Source organism: Panthera tigris, chromosome A2, assembly GCF_018350195.1.
Source record: "Panthera tigris isolate Pti1 chromosome A2, P.tigris_Pti1_mat1.1, whole genome shotgun sequence".
Lineage (NCBI taxonomy): Eukaryota > Metazoa > Chordata > Mammalia > Carnivora > Felidae > Panthera > Panthera tigris.
In genome coordinates, this window is record NC_056661.1 from 156579212 (window position 1) to 156595053 (window position 15842).

General features: G+C 40.0%; 1 protein-coding gene across 13 annotated transcripts in view; it reads right to left on the minus strand.

Moving 5' to 3' along the window:
• TPK1 (thiamin pyrophosphokinase 1) overlaps positions 1-15842 on the minus strand; it is a 351768-nt gene that overhangs the window by 76409 nt on the left and 259517 nt on the right. The gene's annotated exons all lie outside the window — the stretch shown is intronic.

Consider the following 15842-nt stretch of genomic DNA (forward strand, 5'->3'; position numbering starts at 1 on the left):
TGCCTCATGCTCAGAGTGGTAAAGAAAGGGGCAAGAGAAATCACCTAGGGGAACAGGGAGATCCTTTAAAACTCCAAATTCCCCATAAGGTGAGATTTCTAGATTCAGGCCTCTGTGGACCATTCCTAGGTAGGCCCCTCTTCCAACATACACTCACTTACACTCAAAAAGGGTCTGTGGTGGGGCGCCCGGGTGGCTCAGTCGGTTGAGTGACAGACTCGTGATTTTGGCTCAGGTCGTGATCTCATGGTTCATGAAATCGAGCCCCACATCACTTTAAACCTTACCAACTTCTGGCAGAGTTTACAGTTATTTTCACCATTAAAATTCAACTTATCCTTTATTATCCTAATTGTATTAAAGGTTTGTGTTAAAGATCTCTTGCTTCAACATCTTTCACTGTAGTGCAATCGACTCTTACAGAATTCATGCGGAGAAAAATGCTCGTGCTAATTTAAACAAGGTTGCTAATGCATAAAACAAGCAAGACACTATTCTAGCCTACCAGGAGGCTGTGCCAGTAACAGGCACCAAATGTGAGGCGAATGCCTTCTAGTAAAGGGACTAAGAAATCTGCACAAAGAATGATGCTATCAGGTAAATACACCGTAGGGCTATGCAGTGCACTTGAGGAATTTGGAGGAAAGAGAAAACAGATTTTGTTAGGAAATCTTCATCAAGGATATGATTTGAAGTGGCCCTTGAAGATGAGTAAGATTAGTGGGAAGGAGGGGAAGATGTCAAAAGGAGAACACACTCTGGGAATACTGTGGGGTGGGGTCATGTCTTGTGGGAGAAAAGGCCATGTGCTTTGGACCTCCAATGCTTTTTGCAGGCATTCAGGAGGAAAGAACAAAACGAATAAAGAGGGACAACGCTGGAGACTGAAAGAGACGGAGACGGTTTTGTTCAAAGTCATTCATTTTAAAGGAAACAGAACCCGATCCAGAGGTAGGTGGGAGCGGTGCTCATATTTGTATCAGAATGACAGCTGAACCAGGAAGAAAACGAAGCCAGCATCACCCCCCTCATTCACTCTGTCCTACATGCACAAACCAGATTTCCTTGTGTTAGTAACGTAAAACTTCTTTTTCCTTATCTATACAATATCAGCCTCTGGCGGGATACAGGTCAACGGAAAACACCACAAGGGTCAGTTTGTATTTTTCTTAATTGCACGTCGCATTTAAACTGCCACTGATAGCTTGCAAATAAATACTTTTTAAATGGGTAAAAACAAAAGTTGGTTACCAGCTGTAGCTGGCAAAAAAAAAAAAAAAAGAAAAAGAAAAAGAAAAATCAGAAAGCCTTCTTGCTGGGATAATTTTGCTGTAAGCACATTCTTTAGCACACACCCATGCATACACACACACACACACACACACACACACACACACACACACAGAGAAGGAAAACCGCATTTAGGGAAGGGTAGTTGAGGGAGACAAGTTGTTAATTTGCAATTAAATGGGTCCAGCAAACAGATGAGTGAAGAAGGCCAAGGAGATGTGCCCAAAGGAAAACTGTGCAATTGAACTGAGGAGGCTGCCAAACTGTGACATTGGCGCAGGGCTGCCAGGAGACAGCATCGCTACTAATGAATCAATATCAAAGAGCGTTTCATTGGCTGCAGCCAGACCTTCAGCCCCGTCTCAGTGTAAATGAGGGGCAGTAATTATTTCCCATTCCTGGCTTCACCGTGAACTTCTGAGGGGTGAGAACCTTCAGCTGGAGATTATGAACCGCAGTGATGCCACAGGACATCTTCCTCCTTGACGTTCAAAGCACTTCCAAGTAGTGAACCACATCACAGGAAACCTCTGAGACGGGTCTGCACGTGCAACATCAGCTCCTGACCCAGACACACACCCTCCGATTCTGGTCCTGTTACTGCTTCCTTTAACTGCCGCCCCGTAGGGAACGGAGGAGAAGGAGGTCTCCTTGAAAAACTAAGCCGTTGGCATTTATAACCTGGACTCTTCCAATTCTCTGTGGCTTCAGCAGCCGGTGCTCAAACTGAAGAAAGCCTTGACACCACCTACCCATCCTCATTGTACAGATGAAGAATCCACCTGGAGTCCCAGTTCAGGATCTGAACCTACTGTCCTGTCCTCTTTCCTCTGCATTGTTAACCCAAGTAAACAAAGCAGACATTTTTCTGCTGCATTTCAAGGGAAACTCAAGGTACAAGCTGTACAGAAAGAAGGTAACTTATGTTATATAATAACCTCCAGGGACTTATTTTGTCAAGGGCTTTTGTCAAGCATTGATGTATCCCTTTTTGGTTGTTTTTAATCTCAAAGCCAGAGGACTGCTACCCTCTCTTGCTAGTTCAGTTCTGTTCCCTTCTGTGGGAGAGGAAAGAAAACTACAGGGTAGTTTCCTGATGCATAATTAAGCTTGAGAACTTGCCTCCTCTCTTTGTAAATTGCATCTCGAGTTTCCCTTGAACTACAGCCTCCCCCGCAAAAAAGCCCAAATATTTCTTCACTACAAACTTTACTTGGGGTACACAGTTTTACAGAAAAGCTCTTTTAAGTGGGATGCTTCTATTTTAGCCTGCATACTGGACATTTCCCCAGTTTGATCTCCCCTTCTTTTAATTTAAGCCCAGAATTCTCCAAATATTTTCTGCGTTTTCACAGTTTGGCCTCCAAGCAATCTGGAGGACAAAGTGGCAGCTCGCCGCTGAGAAACCTGCAGGCTGTCTAAACCTCCTGCAACCAAGCCATCCTGCCCTTTTATCACTGTTCTTTCTTTTTCATCCTTGAATCTTCAGACACTCAAAAATTCTGTTTTAACCATTTGTCCTCTTTGTGAATGCTAAATACATTTTTTTTTCCACTTGAATCTTTATTACAAGTATCTTGAGAACCATGGTGACTGACATTTGGCTTATAATCACCCCAGAAATCAGAAATCGCAGTGAGCAAAATTACACCTGAATTACCCACCTCTCCAAAGCTGTGTGGCTTATGATCGGTCTTACAGAGTGGAAAGGAGTTGTCTTTGGGGGGGAGGGGCTTGCAACATGATTTTAATTGCCAAGGTGTTAATTTCTATCTCCGATGTCTTTGATGCTGCCCAAACTTAAGGAAAATTTCTTTCATTTACAGAAAGGACTTTGAGATAGGTTATTTCACAATGTCCAATGCTTTAAAAATAGATACATAATATCCACCAGTGATGGATCCATCCTATGTGCACAGAGGACTCAGCTAGGCAATATGAACTTGGGACAATTCACTGAACATCCTATGACTCCGCTTCCTCGTCTATAAAATGGAGACGATATTCTGCATTAACAAGAGGGGTGAGGTGGAGTGTGGAGAAAAGATAGGTGGGAGATGTGAAGGTACTATTCACAATGCAAAGTTCGATCGTTTGGACACAGCAGAAAATTATACCCAGCAGGCTATTCCCACAGTAGAAGTATATTCACCCACACCCCTTGATTCTTTCTCTACAACTCACGTAATGACCAAAAGTTATCGCTTTCTTGTCTCCGTATATTAGCTGGATGGTTGAACGCACAGAGCGCTCTCTGAATCAGCACAAAAGTGCAACCTGGAGGAGGGGACATAGAAGGGGACTCCCCAGCTTACACTAAAGTCATTCTCATCCGTCAACCTGCCCACATAAATACTGGGAAATCAACTCATTTAAAAACTTGGGAGGCAAACCTGAGTTATAAGAGTGTTCTTGAATGCAGGTCAGTGAAAAATTGGTCTGCTCACAAATTCCCATTTGTCATATTGCCTACGAATGCACGTTAATTGTTTTCATATTTAAATGCCTAGAATCAACCATAATAAATGTGTGTTGTCAGGTTGTAGGGAGTTTTCTAAAAACAAAACAGGATGATTATGGCATATAGTAAATTATTGTTGGTTCCTTGTGCTCTCAGCAGAATCACAAAAGGGCAAGGCCTTACGAGAAGAAAAATCGTTCATGTCTGGTTCAAATCCTACAACACAGAAAACAGAATTGGAGCTGGGCTAATGAAGCAGGTATCTAATACAAGTTTGTATAGGCCATATGTTATTGGTCTTAAGCATCTGAAAATGTAATATTTGCTTATAAGTAGAATACTTGAAAATCCTTCTCAGTGACATAGTCTAAATGCTAATTTTGCTCCTCTCTTTGTCCTATTCTCTCCAGAGAAGTAGTATCTACTGCTCATCAGCAACACCCCTAACGTTGCCTTCTTCATGAAAGCTGGGTACTAGAGCTGCCCACGACTGTCACTTTGCGCAGTGTTTCCTCAGGGCTAATATTTAGAACATATCAAAAGTTGCAGTTGTGTGGTCTATAAGCCCAGACTGACCAAATCTAGGTACATACTAAGACAACTCAAACTTATAATATCTCACAGTACAAGTATGTGCACATGGCCCAGGTGTGTGTGGGGGTGGGAGGGGGGGGAGGGAGGGAGAAGGGTAGGGGTAACGGTGATAGTGGCATAAATAAACCAGTAATGTGATGGAATATGGGTGCTCAGTTAATTAATTAATAAACGCCTGCTTGATCTTTAGTGACCTTGAGAGCCCGGAGACTAGTAATATGTGGCTATGTAAGCAATATAAGGAAAAGTCAAGCTTTCTGCCTTTTGCTTTTTTACCATCTTAATCACACACCAGATTGCTGCCTGTTTTTGATGGAACTATCAGTTTCTTATGTAAATACAGCTTCAAAGGCTAAGAAAAGGTAAGAAATGTAAAAAAGGATAAAAAAATAAAGAGGAATATGTCTAATAAGAGACTGCCTACAACCCCACAGCTGGACGGAGCTTTGGCTCTGGTCTATGCAAACCTGACTCATTTCTCGGTTCTCAGGGATCAGAATATATTCTTGGCGAAACCTGACTTCAGCCCTTGGAGAACAAAAACCAGACGGATGGAAAGTGTTACTCTCGGTATCTTTGTGGGCACCAAATAAATCGTGCTCACACAGTCTGCTTTGTTTTTATGTTGTCTTGAGTCCTTATCACAAGTCATCTGAGGCCAGATGAAAGATAGCACTGAAATTCAGCTTCTCAACGGAAATACAAACAGTTCTCATACATTAATTTTCAGAGTAACTGTAAAGATTCAATGATCTAAAAACTGCACTCAGTAAGTATTATTTCAGAAAATTATTTAAATCATTGATTACAGACCTGATATGGGAGGCTGAATAATATCTCCACCACCTCCCCAAACGTCTACACTGCAATCCCTGGAAGCTGTGAATCAATTAATTATATGGCAAGAGGAGTTTTGCAAGATGCGACTAAATCAAAATTTTGAGATGGATTGTCCTAGATCATCCAGGTGGTCCCAGCGTAATGACAAATTCCTTAAAAGCAGGAAGTTACAGAGTCAGAGTTGGAGGAAGAGATGTAACAATGGAAGCAGAGGACAGAGAAAGGGATTTGGTGATGCTATGCGGCTAGCCCTGAAGACCATGGAAGGAATCACGGGCCAAGGGATACAGCCAGCCTCCAGAAGCTGGAAATGGTAGGAAAAGGATTCTCCACTCAAGCCTCCAGGAGGAAGGCAGCTCTGTCAACACCCTGATTTTCGTTTCTGAAGACGCATGTAGGATCCCAGTCTCCACGACCAGAAGATAAAGGACGCACTACTTTGGGCCACTGGTCGGTGGCAATCATTTGTTACAGTACCAATTTGAATCTGATATACCTGGAAACTTACATAATGAAAAATTTAACAAATATGGTTATTCTTAATCTATCAAACATCACACATTTTAGATTTATCTATCTTTCTATGTATTTAGTTCCCGTAATCAAGCATCAAAATTTCCTGCAGTGAGAGTAGTGAAGGAGATCAGGAGGAGAAAGCTCTATGCCCGGAGTCGAGACAGCTGGGTTTTAGGTCAGCTCTAGTTCCAGGAAGCTGTGTGGTTTGTGCAAGTCATTTTGACACCTTAGTTATTTCACAAAATCACAGGTCTCAACAACCAATGACATAATTAGGATACTTTCTTCTTGACATTATGGTATAATAATTATTCCAGAATCTAAATAAAAGAGACAATATTCATACAGTTTGGCTCATACATCATAGAAATTGCCATTTGCTGGTACTTACTATAGAGAATGCATTAAAAAAATCGAGATGTATCAACAAGATTTCTTTTTTTTTAAATGCATTCTATTAGTAAAGAAAGTAATATTCTGCTATTTCCATAATGTAGTCCCAAAGCATAAGAAATTGCTCAGCAAGGCCTAGAGTAATGAAACTGGTAAGTGCTGTTATATTAAAGTTTTACCAAATACTTGGAAATATTCAGTACACTATAAATAGAAATGTAAGGCCTCCTTGAAAAACGTCTGTGAAAATATTTCTTTCAGTTATTATCCTAAATTATATAAATAATATAAATGTAATATTTTAGGTATGGCCATTATAAGAAATAAATCTTTCATCCCTGTATCACACATGTACATTTACATAAATTTGTTAAAGAACTTTTTTATTTCTGAGTTTTGAAAAGATTCTTAGTGGAAAATTATTAATGAAGAAAAATCAATACTGGAATTTATAGCTAGCACTTTCCATTTATAAATAAAAATGGCTATGAAAACATTAATGACTTTTCTAAATTAATCATTAAAGGCACAGAGATTGAACGTCATCGATGGCTCACTGAACACAGAAGGGGGAAAGATTTCTCCTATCCATGTGTAGAGATGGTGCTTTTTGTTTATTTTTATTTATTTTTATTTTACTATTGTTTTTTCAACATATACTTCATTGTCAAGGTGGCTAACATACAGCGTATACAGTGTGCTCTTGGTTTGAGGGTACATTCCCATGATTCATTGCTTATATACAACACCCAGTGCTCATCCCAACAAGTGCCCTCCTCGGTTGCATTTCTAGACACCAATAATGAAGCAACAGAAAGAGAAATCAAGAAATCAATCCCATTTACAATTGTACCAAGAACCATAAAATACCTAGGGATAAACCTAACCAAAGATGTAGAAGATCTGTAAGCTGAAAACTATAGAAAACTTACAAAGGAAATTGAAGAGGACACAAAGAAATGGAAAAACATTCCATGCCTAATGGATTGGAAGAACAAATATTGTTAAAATGTCAGTATTGCCCAAAGCACTCTACACATTCAATGCAATCCCAGTCAAAATTGCACCAGCATTCTTCTCAAAGCTAAAACAATCTTAAAATTTGTATGGAACCACAAAACACCCTGAATAGACAAAGTAATGTCGAAAAAGAAAACCAAAGCGGAAGGCATCACAATCCCAGACTTTAGTCTCTGCTACAGAGATAAGTGGTTTTTAAAATAACTTTTTTTTAATACATAATTTTCATGTAAATGCAACTTCTTCTCCATAAAGCTGTGCTTGCCTCAATGTTCAGTGGTCTATACTCCTTAGAAAGGCCAGCCAGCCACTGCTGTTTATTAATTAGAAGCAAGATGGCTCTGTAGGTCTCCTTCTCTCCCCCCTCCCCTCTTTGTGGCAGTGAGCACACAAATAAAAGAAGGCAAAGGATCAGAACACAAGCCAGGTATCTCCTGCAACCAGAGTCCCCTCTATGCTGTGTCCTCCCCAAATCTGCATCCTGCCTGCTAGACCTACTTTCCTTTTGTCTTGCCTTTGTTGCCCTAGTTGACTTCCCTAGTGTTTCCCTCTTGAATGCCTAGATTTTAAGAGTAGATGTCAGTACAGAAGAATGAACCTGGACCACTTTCTTACACCATACCAAAAATAAACTCAAGATGGATGAAAGACCTAAATACAAGACAGGAAGTCATCAAAATCCTAGAGGAGAAAACAGGCAACAACCTCTCTGACCTCAACCTCAGCAACTTCTTACGTGATATGTCTCCAGAGGTAAGGGAAACAAAAGCGAAAAGAAACTATTGGGACCTCATCAAGATAAAAAGTTCCTGCACAGAGAAGGAAACAATCAGCAAAACTAAAAGTCAATGACGGAATGGGAGAAGATATTTGCAAATGACATATCAGATAAAGACTTAGTATCCAAAATCTATAAAGAATTTACCAAAGTCAACACCCAAAAAACAAATAATCCAGTGAAGAAATGGGCAAAAGACATAAGTAGACACTTTTCCAAAGTAGACATCCAGATGGCTAACAGACACATGAAAAAATGCTCAATATCACTCATCATCAGGGAAATACAAATCAAAGCCACGATGAGATACCACCTCACACCTGTCAGGATGGCTAACATCAACGACTCAGGCAACAACAGATGTTGGCGAGGATGCAGAGAAAGAGGATCTCTTTTGCATTGCTGGTGGGAAGCAAGCTGGTACAGCCACTCTGGAAAACATATGGAGGTTCCCCAAAAAATTAAAAATGGAACTACCCTATGACCCAGCAATTGCACTAGTAGGTATTTATCCAAAGGATACAGGAGTGCTGTTTTGAAGGGGCACAAAGACCCCAATGTTTATAGCAGCACTATCAACAATAGCCAAAGTATGGAAAGAGCCCAAATGTCCATCAACTAAAGAATGTCTAAAGAAGATGTGGTATATACATACAATGGAATATTAGCGATTAAAAAGAATGAAATCTTGCCATTTGCAACATTGTGGATGGAACCAGAGTGTATTATGCTAAGCAAAATAAGTCAGTCACAGAAAGACAAACACCCTATGATTTCACTAAGATACAAAACAGACGAACATAAGGGAAGGGAAGCAAAAATATGATAAAAACAGGGAGGGGGAACAACATAAGGTACTGTTAAATATAGAGAACAAACAGAGGGTTGCTGGAGGGGTTGTGGGAGGGGGGATGAGCTAAATGAGCAAGGGACAGCAAGAAGGACACTTGTTGGGGCGCCTTGGGTGGCTTATTTGGTTGAGCGTCCGACTTCGGCTCAGGTCATGATCTTACAGTTCATGGGTTTGAGCCTCGCGTCAGGCTCTGTGCTGACAGCTCAGAACCTAGAGCCTGCTTTGGATTCTGTCTCCCTCTCTCTCTGCCCCTCCCCCACTCATGTTCTATGTCTGTCTCTCAAAAATAAATAAACGTTAAAAATTAAAACAAAAAGGACACTTGTTGGGATGAGCACTGCATGTGAAATGTAAGTGACAAATCACTAAATTTAATCCTGAAATTTTTACACTGTATGTTAACTAACTTGGATTTAAATTTGAAAAAGAAAAAAGAAAACTGTACTTGAATAATGAAAAAGAAAACAAATGGCAAAATGAAAAAAAAAAAGGGTAGATGTTAGTATTATCCTGATACCAAAACAAGTCAAAGACATCACAAGAAAAAAAAATCCACAATGTATTTTAGTTTATGGATGCAAAAATCATCAACAAAAAAGAAAACTGTGAACCAGCAGTATATAAAAAGAATTATAAGTCATGACCCAGTGAGATTGATTCCCAAGGATGCAAGTTTGGTTTCATATCCATAATCCAGTTAATGTAATATATCAATAGAATTAAACACAAAAATCACATAATCATCTCAACAGACAAGATTTAAACAAGCACAGCCCACACTATTTCATGATAAAAACACTCAACAAACTACAAACAGAATAAAATTTCCTCAATCTGATACAAGACATCTATCAAAAACCAATGGTTGGTGTCATATGTATGGTGAAAGACTGGATGCTTCCCACCTAAGAAGATCAAGATCAGGACAAGGAGGTCCACTTTCGCTGCTATCAGTATTATTTGGATAGTTAATATTGTACCATCGGTTCTAGCCAAAACAACTTGGCAAGGACAGGAAATAAAAGAATCCAAATGAGAAAAGAAGTAAAATTACCTCTATTTATAGAGGACATGTTTGGATACATAGAACATCCTAAGAAATCCTCTAAGATACCATGAGTACTCATAAATGAGTTCGGCAAGGTTACACAAGATCAATTGATACAAAAAATCAGCTGTCTTTCTATAACTTGTACCGAACGATCCAAAAATGAAATTAAGAAGAGAATTTCATCCACCAGAGGATTAAACCAATACAATCTTTAGTAATAAATTTAATAAGTACAAAACTTGCAGGAAGAAAACAGCAAGACTTTGTTGAAAGAAATTAAAGATCTAAATGCAAGTACCCTAGGTTCATGGATTGGAGGACTTAACATTATTATAAAATGGATTTACTTCTCAAACTGATCCGCCGAATCAACACAATCCTAATCAGAATCCTAGCTGACATCTTAGAAGTCAATAAATTAAACAAATTATATAAACAAATTACATCTATGCATATAATTTGATAATTAAGTTCTATGCTATTTGATCTGCCATATTTTATCAGTTCTAACATGTACATTTCCCCCTCATCTCTGCAGTTATAATTAGTATTTTTTTCCTTAGTGAACAGAAAATAATAATGCATCCCACAATTGATGGCATCTTAAATGTGATGAAATACAGTCATTTCACCTATTTGTACACTTAAGAAAATGGTTTGGGAGTGGAAAACTTTCACTAACAGCTTCCTTGTGGCAGGGGGAGGGGGGAACTGAGGCAAAAAAAAAAAGTCATCCTTATTATCATGTTTGCTCTCTAATGCACATGTTTTATGTAAAAATTTTAACAGTATCTTCAATTCAAAGTAGGTCACTGGTTATCAAAGAATTAATAAGATATGAAAGATGCTGTCCTTGAATCAGATAGGAAACACTGAAGTCCCAGTTTCAGGGTGCCCTTTTTTAAGCACTGGATTGGAAAAGCAATAGTTAATAACAAAGACACTAAAAAACGTAAAACACTTCACATGTTAGTGGCACTAACTCACAGCCGGACCTCTGCGTTAACAGCCCCCAAACTCCCATCTCTAGCACAGACCTCTCTCCTGCATGCCAGACTTGTGATCCTAACTGAGGGGAATCACTCTGAGTCATAATGGGGTGAGAATTAAGGGTGTTTCTCACTGAAGCTCCATCATTACCGCATGAAAAATCTTTTCAAGTGGGGTTCTCTTACTTTTTTTCTTTCAAAAATATTTCACTAGGGTTAGATTCTCGTCTCTTTCAGTCAGTGCTATGAAATTATTTCATTCTGCCATTTATTTCCATACTTTGAAAAAACATATAAAAGAAGGAACAATGACGGCATAATTTCACAATCTGTGAGTGTTATAAACAAGAGGGCTGGGCGAATGGAGGGCAATTCCATTTGATATTTTCTTAGGCCAAAGTGTAGAGGAGTTAAAAGGTCTGTCCTGGAGAATTAAAAATTCTTCTTAATCCTTTCCATTTCTTGCTCCTACCTCCTGCCTTCCCTGTACATGTGCCTTCCTCTGGTTGTCTTCTCTTTATCCCAAATTCGTTTTAGTGCTTTCTTTTTAACATCAACTTATCTTATATGGAGTCTTTCACATACTAATTGGAAGCAAGGAAAAATAGCATACATGACCTGATTTCAAATTTTTAGTGCATCAATCCCTAATGATGTGAATTTGGGCAAATCACTGCCTAGAGCTTGGAACTACCATGTCCTTATCTGAAAAATGGGGACATTTGAAAAATTTTCACAGTCCATGAACCAATTATCAGAGCTGAGGAAAATTAACTAGAACCAAAGATAGGTCACACTTACACATGTAGTGGTAAAACTGTAGGACGTCAAAGAAAAACATAAGGTCCAAAGGACAGAGCTAAAAACATATACGAATGAGAATCAGTTTGCTTAACTGCGGATTCATCAGTCGCAGTAAGAGAAACCCGTAAGAGTATGGCCCAAAGAAAGTGAAAATAAGATTTTATTATATGAATAGCTAAACTGTTCATCAAGATGGCAGACGAAGAGAAGACATTTTTTTGGCAGAAGAGCAGACTCCCACGCATTCTCTTCTTCCTCACTGACAGAACCGTGGTTTCACTCGGGATCCCTATGTTTTTAGAGGCAAAACTGTACATCCCAGCCTCTTTTGCAGCTAGGGTGGCCGTTTGATACTTCTGGCCATTGAGGCAAAAGAGTGGATGCAGGAAGAACTTCTGGAAGTGGTGGAATCCCTGAAGCCTTGTTTTCTTCCCATGTGTGCTAGCCCATCCTCCTGTCTTCCCTTCCCTCTCTCCTGAGGCTGACGAGGGACTACAGCGGCTGGAGCTACAACAGACACCTTAGGATCTGGAGGCAAAGGCTGAGGAAACCACAGAAGCCATGCCCTGTAACTGCTTGGCTCTGGACTTTGTTACATGGGGGGAAAGGAATAGGCCTTTTTAAAGCTACTATTTCAGCCAGTCAGAACTGAACACATTCTTATTTCTTACGGGGCAAAGAAGAAAGAAAACTTCATTACCACCCAAAATATGACTGTCTAGGGGAGCCTGGGTGGCTCAGTTGGTTAGGCGTCCCAACTTTGGCTCAGGTCATGATCTCAAGGTTCATCAGTTCAAGGCCTATGTCAGGCTCTGTGCTGACAGCTCAGAGCCTGGAGCCTGCTTTGGATTCTGCGTCTCTGTCTCTCAGCCCCTCCTCCCGCTCTGTCTATGCCTGTCCCTCAAAAATAATAAACATTAAAAAACTTTTTTTTAATGACTGTCTATAGAAAACCTTAGTGAATCTATACTCACATTTTTTAAAAACAATAAAAGCATTCAGCAATAAATTGATAACAATATACTAAAAGTCAATTGTATGTCTATGTACTACCAAGGAACTCAGAAATTTAATTTTTTAAAAGGTATAATTTACAATAGCAACACAAAATATATGGTTCCTAGAAATAAATCTTACATAAGATGTACAGGATTTTATGGACAAATTTTTAAATTATTGAAAGCAATTAAAAAGTTCTAAAAGAGAGATATATTATGTTTATGGATAGGATGACTCAATTACACATAGGAATTTTCTTCCCCAATTGTTGTTTTCTCGCAATTAATCTACACATGAAAAATGATTCCAATAAAACATACAATGGGATTGTGTGTATGTGATACCTGTCAAACTAATGCTAACATTTATGAAGATGAAAAAGCCAGGAGTAACTACAGAAAGATGCTTTCCCTCAGCGGTAACCAGAGACCGTAATGAAATACCACCGACATGCATCAGACTGGCAAAAATGCTGAAATGTGACAATATCGAGAATCGCGTGAGGATCCAGAGTGTGGGAACTCTTGCGTTCTCCTGGATGAGTTCACGGTGGCTTTCCCACTGTCACTGTCAGAGCAGTGTGGAACACTTAGGAAAAGTGAAGGCGCTCAGGTCCAGGATGCAGCTGTTTTACTCCTGAGCGTGCACAGCCTAGAGAAAACTCTGGTCCCAGAACCATGTTCCACAATGTTCCCAGCACACTGCTAGGAAATAAAACACTGTCCTACAGACAGGCAACTTCAGAGACAGTTAAGCTTCACTTCTAGGTGACTGGTACAGAGGCATCTTTCACACTTGTTTTATTATTTATTTATTTATTTATTTATTTTTAATTTTTTTTAACGTTTATTTATTTTTGAGACAGAGAGAGACCGAGCATGAACAGGGGAGGAGCAGAGAGAGAGGGAGACACAGAATCTGAAACAGGCTCCAGGCTCTGAGCTGTCAGCACAGAGCCCGACGCGGGGCTCGAACTCACGGACCGCGAGATCATGACCTGAGCCGAAGTCGGATGCTTAACTGACCGAGCCACCCAGGCGCCCCTCACACTCATTTTAAAGACAGAGTGTGATGAGAGATACTGCAACTCGAAACAGGGAAATCGGGTGAGTTTCAGAACTTGTGACATCATATTTTAGAGCGGGTAAAGCCTGGGAGGGAGCCAGTCTCCAGAACACATGAGGGAGACATCGATCGGTTTCCTTAGGAGGACTTGCGTCCTCTCCTTGACCTAAGAAGTGATCAGCACCCGGCTTGAGTTACTGCACCTCCTTTCTCTTTCCCCGGCCAGGCCACCCTGTCACTTCGTGGGTGTGACTGACAAGTTGACACTGACCTCAGGCCTCGCCTTTCCCAGACAGTGACACCGAGTTAAGCAGAGGCCCTGTCCTCTCGGTGACAGAAATCTTGACACTGCTCTTCCAGTCAACACTGTGTCATTTCGCAGCTGGTATTACTACTTTTTAATGAAGTAATATTACCTGTCACAAGACCCCATTAGTTAGCACTTTCACCACAGAGAATGGATGAAGCGGTTTTTGTCTCAATTTTCTTGTTTTGCATACTCCATTAAGTTGCTATTTCCATATTTTACATAAAAATTCTAGACGAAAAAAATAATTATTTCAAAAGTTAGTGCCATCCGTACACATATAAGTAAGTAATAACACGGAGCATTTCTGCAGGATTGGAACATTATCATGGATAAAAAGATTAAAAGCCACGTCATGCCCAAGGTCCCCTTCCCAGAGTCAACTTCATTTTACAGAATTAGGGAGTGCTTATTACTGTGGGACAGCCAGGTCACAGGATGTTCTCAGGAGCCCGGAAGAATCGACCGTCACCCTCTGTGTCCGCCAACCAGCCCTGAAAAGTGAGCTCACTGCCAGATCCAGAAGGACCTCACCAGTATCTAGACTCGGTCCTGGGAAAGAATGGAACTCTAAAAAGTGTAATTGGTTTAGGATGCAGATGTTTTCACAGAAAGTTTCTAATGGGAACTCATGTCAGTTTTAGCTAAACAGCTTCAAAGCCCGTCACTGATTTCCGTGCACCAGAGCGGATCTGTCTCACCATCCTTTCAAATTCTGATGAGCTCTCCAGACATTTGCCTCAAAATATCTCTCGTTTTTCCTAATTGTTTCAGCAGTGGCTCGCAGAAAAGGCTTTTAAAATATCTTTTTATCTTCAAATTATTTACTTCTTGAAATATTTATTTCCTTGTGGGAACCTAAGAGTTATACATGTTCTAAAAGAACATGGCTCCGTATTTTGGTTTTTACAACCTTAGAGGTACTGGTCAATCAGGAGACAATCCCTTTGACCTTCAACCAAAGCTCTTTGATTAAACTGCCGTTATTCTTAAAGAGACTGGAGTTGACTCGTTTCACAAGCCTGACAGTTTATTGTGGAATCAGCTTTAATTCATGAAAAGATACATCTCATTTTTTGTTCCTTTCAAATCAGACACTTCAGTGTAATTTGGACTTATTACAGTTAATAAGTACTGGGAAACACTTTAAAACATAGTAAGAGCAACTAATCTTACAAAACCTCAGAGGTTTGATTATGAAGAGAATTTACTACTTTGGTCAGAATTCCTGCTTATCTGGAAAAGTAAAGGGGGTTTCAACAACACAAAATCATGAAGAAGGTTTCGCAAACAGTTCTTAGATTCGGCACTAGAAATAGAATCCATAAGAGGAAAAAAAAATCAGACGTCATCAGAATTAAGTTAATGAATTTAGTTAATTAAATGTCAGGCACTGAAGAGATTAGTCAAAGACTCTGAGAAAATATTTGTGAGTCATGTATCTGATGAAGGACTTGTATCTGGAATATATAAAGAAATCTTACAACTCAACCAAAAAACAAAAATAACGCAATTAAAATACGAGCATGAGATCTGAAGATATTACTCCAAAATATACAAGTGGCCCCTGAGTGCCCGAAAAGGCGTTTGGCATCATCAGTCATCGGGGAAAAAGCAAAACCACAATGAGGTACCACTTCATAACCACGAAGATGTGTCGAAACCAAACAAAAAGAAAATAACAAGTGTGGGTGGCGATGTGGAGAAACCGGAGACCTCACGCGTCGCTGGGAGGAATACAAAACGGTGCTGCCGCTTGGGAAGACGGCCTGGCAGTTCGCCGGCAGGCTGAACACAGAGCTGCCTAGAAGCCAGCAGCTCCACGGCTAGGTGTGTACCAGACAGAGAGGTATTTATCTCACCGTGAATTATATACGCTTCT